Source organism: Alligator sinensis, unplaced genomic scaffold (genome assembly GCF_000455745.1).
Source record: "Alligator sinensis unplaced genomic scaffold, ASM45574v1 scaffold1091_1, whole genome shotgun sequence".
Taxonomy (NCBI): domain Eukaryota; kingdom Metazoa; phylum Chordata; order Crocodylia; family Alligatoridae; genus Alligator; species Alligator sinensis.
The window spans coordinates 256,066-263,300 of NW_005842896.1; the positions used below are offsets into that span (position 1 = coordinate 256,066).

The 7,235-nt window shown below is 43.4% G+C and overlaps 1 protein-coding gene across 1 annotated transcript in view; it reads right to left on the minus strand.

Annotated features, from left to right (window-relative positions):
• The window catches only part of LOC112548049, a 37,495-nt gene that overhangs the window by 1,124 nt on the left and 29,136 nt on the right, over nt 1-7,235 (minus strand). The window lies entirely within an intron of this gene.

The following is a 7,235-nucleotide window of genomic DNA, read 5'->3' on the forward strand; positions in this document are numbered from 1 at the left end:
AGGAATGGGCAGGAAGGTAAGTTTAAGGGCCTTCATTTTTTTTATTTGGCTTGCTACGTGATAAAAACCAAATTTTATGGCTGATTCTAATCTCATTTACAGGGGTTTCCCCCAGAGTAAATCCTTTTTGCTGTAAAGAAGCTACTCCTGATTTACATAAGCAAGCCAAGAATTGGCCCATTTCCTGTATTCAGACATGACATATGAAGATATAATCACTCAATTAGAAATCAAACAAGTGCTCTTCATTTACTCCAAGCAAAACACTGTAAAAGTTTAGCCTATATTGAAGAGCTACACATTGAAAACACAATCTGTTTTTTAAAAGATAGAATACAGGCCTGACATATTAGTGACTGAATCTAACATACTAGAGCGGCATTAGTGATAAGATGAGCAGGAGGGAAACAATCACAAGAAAACTTACAATCAAAGTACTGTAATAATAAACATGATAGACAAAGTGCTCATCCCTGAATGTCTCCGAATATTTTAACAGAAGTATAGGTAAAATCCAGAATTTCAAACTGTAACATGGCCCAATAATCACATAGATCTTGAAACTGCCACCAAATCCTAACAGAATCTCTGCCTTCAACAAACCCGTCACAAATAATTCAGAAAAATGGAAATAATGTCTTTATTGTCACCTACAGTGATGCCACAGATGTCTTCTAGAGGGAGGTTCTGTTTTGGTTTTGTTTGTTTGTTTAATAAGCCCATATGTGGATACTTTGTGGATTAAGCTAAATTAGAAAAATATATTCTTATTCCAGATATCCATATGGTGACTTAATCAGAGAAAAATAGCTATTTGGGGATTTTTTTTTAAAGTTAATTTAATGCTTTCTCAGGTACCAACAACCCCTAAGCTTACTGTAAAAAGCTTCCTGGGAATACATGCTTTCATCTGGACTTGATCCAAAACCTGTTCAGATCAGTGGAAAAACTCCAGAGAGCTTAATGGTTTCAGGTCCTGTATGTGGAAATCTGTTACCCCATCCTCCAAACTGTAAATATACCTTGGTAAACTGGCTGAATGATAAGAAATAATACAGAGCAGATCCAGGTTGTAGTGTAGTGCAGTGCAGGAGCCTTAAAGGCTAAGTACAGCCAGTCAAAAAGTCTGAGGCTGAAACAATTCAATCTTTGCAGGTTAGTCTAAACTTTGTAGATTGAATTGATAAGTAAGTGAATAGATATTCACTTTTGAGGGTAGAAATGCAGCCATATGTATGCCTGTAGTGGTACAGGCCAGAGGTCAGGGGGTGCTAGAGTATGCCTTCCTGCTCAGCTGGAGCAGACAGCTTGGACTAATGCTAGCCTGCCCACTCTGTGGGGATGGCATGTGGGGGAGGTACAAAGTATCCTGGGATGTTGGGGGACTGTGAGTTAACTTGAATCAGGAGAGGATTTGGGACAGAAGTTCAGTAAACCGATTGAACCTAAATCAATTAAGTCTGACACTATATCCATCCAGGCTTATCCTAAAACCAGTTTTGGCACTGTGCTTCTTTTGCATTATGGATTTAAACCAGTTTCCAATCACTTACACCAATTTCTATAATTTCTGTCCCTAGTCAGAATGTGTGACTAATTGAAGGTCTTGGTGTACTATTAACCCATCCTTACAGGGTCTGAGCATATGCAGGCATATCTTCAGCAACCTTGTAACATATGAGCAAAATTGTAGTGCTCTTTCTCTATAACTCTTCCTCCATCCCTTTGTACTACAGGTCTTAATGTTATAAATGTTGTTTGCTGGCTGCTAAATTTCTTAGCAGCAGTAGAACTTGACTGTGTTGCCAACTAACGAAATCCCCCTGATTTGGTACTGTGCCCACTTGCTCCTCTAGGATACTCATTCTGCAGTTACTACAGACTTTGAACTTCAATGTGTGTCAAAAACCTAACTCCAAGCATAGAGGGCTCTTCTAAATAATAGCAGCTTAGCAACAAGGTGAACTCTTGCTAATTATGTTTCCATCATTCATCAACAGTACGCTTTTGTGTAGCTGTTAATGTGAAATAGCCCAGGGTTGTTATTTTGGTGCACTTCTATAGAATAGGCTCATTGACTGAAGTGCTTGAAATCAAGCCCTTTTTATGTTGTTTTGCTAAGGCCATTGTAGTCTGGGAAGATGAGAGGGGGATGTAAGCCATGACAAGAAACAAGTGGCTAGTTGCACTGTGAAATTGAAGGCCAGCCTCAATTAAATACTGGAATAGAGAAGTCACTGGGCCAGCTTGGAGGTAATGTGTAAAGTGGTATTAAGTTAGATGTCAGTAAGTGCATATAAGTGGGTCTGACTGTGTCTGGGAGAGCATAAAGGCTGTGCATAAAAAGGTCCTAATTACACAAATGCAGCTGATGCCAGAACTGAGCCCTACTCATCAATCATGAGGCTGGGAGAGTGTATAGCAAGTGCTGTTTTTAAAGTTGTTTGGGAAGAGATGTTTTAATTTCTACTGCTGCCACCCTTTTCCAGTTTCTTAGCATGCAGCCTACATCCACCAAACCACCTTGCTTCTGGAGTGCTGGACAGAGATGTTGGAAGCAGGTTCTTCACTCTGGGTAGTAGCTGGGGCAGGCACTGGGCAAGAAGGGCAGCCACCCCTGCCCCCTTTCCAGGTCAGCGCCTGGGGCTGGTGCCCTAGTTGCTCACCCCTAATTAAGTTACTGGTGTCGTGTCCTGCTGTCCTTCAGAGCCCAGATTATTTTAATGTAGCCCTCTACCTTCTGCAACCTAGGAGGCAAAGAACTCTGCTTGTGGCCCACTGCTCATCAGCTCAGCCCCTGGCTGCCACATTTCCCCTCCAAGTGCATGTCTGATGAGCAAGAGCCCCGCTCGGGTTCTGCCTCATTTTGGGTAACAGCAGCTACTTACGTAATGCACTGCCCTTTGTGGTAGAAGCAGCATGGACAGCAGAAGAGGAAATCCTGGCAGCATGGAAAGAAATTTTGGGGCTGTGGCTTCAGCAAAATGACAGATGCCAAATGGGGAATTCCAGGTCTTGGTTTGTAGCAAGATGTCAGATTCCATGACCTGGTCCATTCATGTGAAGTATTAGGCCTTATTCATTGAACACTCTAAATAGCTACTGATTATGTTAAGTTACATGTCAGTAAGTCAGACAAGGTTCCTTGGGTGAATTTGATATCTTTTATTAGACCAACCCAAATGGTTGGAGAATAGTTATTAAGCAAGCTTTCAGGTTCAAAAACCCTTCGTCAGGCTCAGGAAGCTGCAGCAGTTGGTGTGTGCTCTTCCTGGATGAAATGAAAAGTAAACAAGCCAGGGGCTGGGCTGGGCGGGGGAGTCAGTTACTTTTTTCACCCAAGGAACCTTGTCTGCCTATATCCTTAGACCAACACGGCTACAACCTAAACCCCTGCAACATGTCAGTAAGTCATCACCTCTGAACTTAATTCTCTGGGCCTTGCTATTATAGTGGGCTTCACTTCATACCAACATTATAGGATTCATAGTTTCATAGCTGGTAGGGTTGGAAGGGACCTGAGCAGATCAAGTCCGACCCCCTGCCATGGCAGGAAAAAGTACTGGGGTCAAATGACCCCAGCAGGGTGTTTGTCTAGCCGCCTCTTAAAGACCCCCAGGGTAGGAGCCAGCACCACTTCTCTTGGAAGTTGGTTCAGGATCCTAGCCGCCCTGACTGTGAAGTAGCGCCTCCTGATGTCTAGTCTGAATCTACCCTCTGCCAGCTTGTGACCATTATTTCTAGTCACTCCTGGTAGTGCTCGGGGGAACAGGGACTCCCCAAACGCCTGCTGGTCCCCTCTGACTAGTTTGTAACAGGCCACTAGATCCCCCTCAGCCTTCTCTTGTGGAGGCTGAACAGGTTCAGGTCCCTTAGCCTCTCCTTGTAGGGCCTGCCCTGCTGCCCCCTGATCATGAGGATGGCCCTCCTCTGAACCCTCTCAATGCTGTCCACATCTCTCCTGAAGTGCGGCGCCCAGAACTGGACGCAGTACTCCAACTGCGGCCTGACCAGTGTTGCATAGAGGTGGAGGATCACCTCCTTGGACCTGCTCGAGATGCATCTGTGGATGCATGACAAGGTACGGTTGACCTTCCTGACTGCGTCCCCACACTGTCGGCCCATGTTCATTTTGGCATCAATAATGAACAGAGTGCTACACCAACATGTTGTAAGGCAATTTGGTCCAGTACTATAAACCAGTGGTGCTTAACATCCAGCTTGTGATCCAAACCTGGGCCATGTCACCTGGCCTGTGGATCTCCTCCAGGTCCAGAAATGTGGTGGTTGCTGAGAGGTGGCAACATTAATTGTCGCTTCCCTGCTGCCAAATTTCCTGACCTATGGGGAATCCTATGAGGCAGATGACATGGCCTTGTTCACTAGACAGTTGCACTACACAGGGTCCCTCCGTGGCCAGATCTGAAGCATGGGCTAGGGGGAGCACATGGCCAGATCCAGCAAATGAATTATGGTCATGTGTGGCAGGATCTGTCACGCAGAGCAGAACTGGCACCAGATCACACCCAGAAACTGATCCTGCAATCTGATCCCACACAGGATCAGGACTGCAGACTGACCGTGTGCGTGGGATGTGGCCCATGGACTAGCCCCACACCACTCATCTGTCCTGGGAGCTGGAAGTTTGACTACAACGTCTATAGAGTACTATGGTGTTCTTATAAAGGCTATTTTCCATGCTTCATCATCGACAGTAAAGAGTGAAAAGTTAATTTATATCATGACGTTCCTGTTTTATGGTTTGTACAGTGCAATTGTTGAACTTAACAAGACAGAGCTGTGAGTATCTTCATAACAATTGTTTGACCTTAACAGAAGTTTTTGAGGCCTTCCACAAACCAAGGGCATTTATTTGATAGACTCTTCAGTTCTTCCCTCAGCAAACTTGTGCAGTTTTTCTTGCTCCCCTGTGTTGTTCTAGTGCAATAATAATATGAGGAATGTTGGAGTCACTTAATCAGTTTCTCTGTTTCTAATTGAATGTGTCAGGCCTAACCTCAACACTAAAGTTTCTGCCCCAGTACACTTTTAGTCCTAGTTTGTAAAGGATCACTTAAACTTATGAGTACATTAGATGTTAACATCACTAATTTTGTCTGCTTCATTGCTTAACTAAGTTCTGGTGCCCATGGCACTTGAGTACAATTAGATTTGTTCATAGTGGGGCAAGGAACGCTGAGGGGATAATTCCCTCCAGTGGAGACATGTACTTAGGCATGGATCACTAATCTATTCTATTTCTTTGGCAAGATTTGTTTTGGGATTTTTATAGGCGGGGGGAAGGGGGAGTTGGGAGGCAGTTTTCTTTTGGAAGGAGGGTAGAGGATGTTCATCATGCATATAATTTCTGATTGCAGAGTCAGCAACAGTAACTGTAGCAAATAATAATGCTGACACATTCCTTGTTCACACATATTGTTGATGACCGTGTTTATAAATTAGTGTGAGGTTTATGTAAATAAGAAATAAGCAAAACCCCTCCATGTTTGGCCCATGAGTTATGAATGTGGAAAGCAAAAAACCTTTGCTGCAGTTCATATGAAGTACCTCTACAGCCATTGATTTTGTAGATAGGCATTCAGAATAAATTTGGTTAGGAATTATCAGCCAAAATAATTTTTAATTGGAAAATGCTGATTTGTAGAAAACTGTGCCCAGGAGAGCGCTGATTTTGAAGGCTTTCCCCATTGGAACAATTTTGAAAATTTCCAAACTTGTTTGAAAAAGTCCTATTTTGATATTTCCTAAATGAAAATAAAGTTTCTCAGGTGAATTTACTTTTCATTTAGAAATGTTAGATAATCTTGCCTTATAAAAATGAAATAGTTGAAATTGAAATGAAGTATTTTGATTGAGCCACTTTGAAATCTTGGTTTTGGCTTTTATTTTTAATAGAATATCATTCTCCAGAATTGTTGAGATTTTATGGTTTATACAGTGCTGTTGTTGACCTTACAAGAAAGTGCTGTGAGTACTTGCATAATGATTATATGACCTTAACAGAAAATTTCAAGGCCTTGAACAAGCTAAGGGCATCTGTTAGACTCTTCAGTTTTTCCCTCACAGCAGACTTGTGCAGTTTTGTTTTGTTTTAATATAGGAAAAAAATGTCAAAATCTCAAAAATTGCCATGGGATGGGAAAACAAGTCTCCTATTCTATTTATGGTTTGTTGCCTTTTAGCACTCATATGACACTTTGTAAATGCCATTAACACTCCTGGATTGGTTATGATGATAATATCTGTTTTGTTTCTTTCCCACTTTTCTTTCTGTCCTCCCCCATTTCTTCTTTATTGCTGCTTTTATTGCTTTCTCCTCATAGTTTCATAGTAGTTTGGGGTCACAAGGTACTTAAATAGATCATCTAGTCTAACCCCCTGCCACTGGCCAGAGAAAACTCTGGGATCACATGACCCCTGACCAGTGTTTATCCAACCTCTTTTTGAATTTACCCAAGGTAGGAGTGAGGACCACTTCCCTAGGAAGCTGGTTCCAGATCCTAGCCACCCTAACGGTGAAATAGTGCCTCCTAATCTCTAACCTGAACCTATTCTCCAGCAGCTTCTGGCCATTGTTCCTCAACACCCACTGCAGCACCCTGCATTTATCTACATTGAAGTCCATCCTATTACCATCGGCCCACTTCTGTAGTCTGTCTAAATGCACCCCCTACGCATCTCCCCTGGTTGCATCCAGCACATTCTGGTGAATGTGGTGTCCGACCGGCTTGCTGGGCTATGGCTGGGAGCCCGGAATGTCAGGTGAGTACTTCGGCGAGTGGAGTGGAATTAGGCACAGATGTGTATTGGTAAAATAGATTGTTTACTTACGCCGCCGATGCGTGCAGCGCAGGAAGAAGCTGACTTTGATTGCAGTTACAAACGTAGCGAGAGCTCTTTGAGACGAGACGAGACGTTCCATAAATGGCTTATCGAGCATGCAGGGGAGGGGGTACGTCAGGGAGGTCGGTGACGGGGAGTCGTTGGTGGGTGATCAGCCTGCCAAGTTTACTCCAGGATGCATGCGGAGTTCTCCAACGTGGGCGGAAGCTGCTCGTCCTTTTGAATCGTTAACAGGCCAATTGCTAGTTGCCAAGTGGGAATAATTTGTAACCGGCCAATGGGTGGCACGCATTTTGGCGCGCATAGTTAGCCAATTACAAGGGCTTGTGAAGTTTAAACAAATGTAGTCGTTGGGCTTGGCGGGCTTTTCA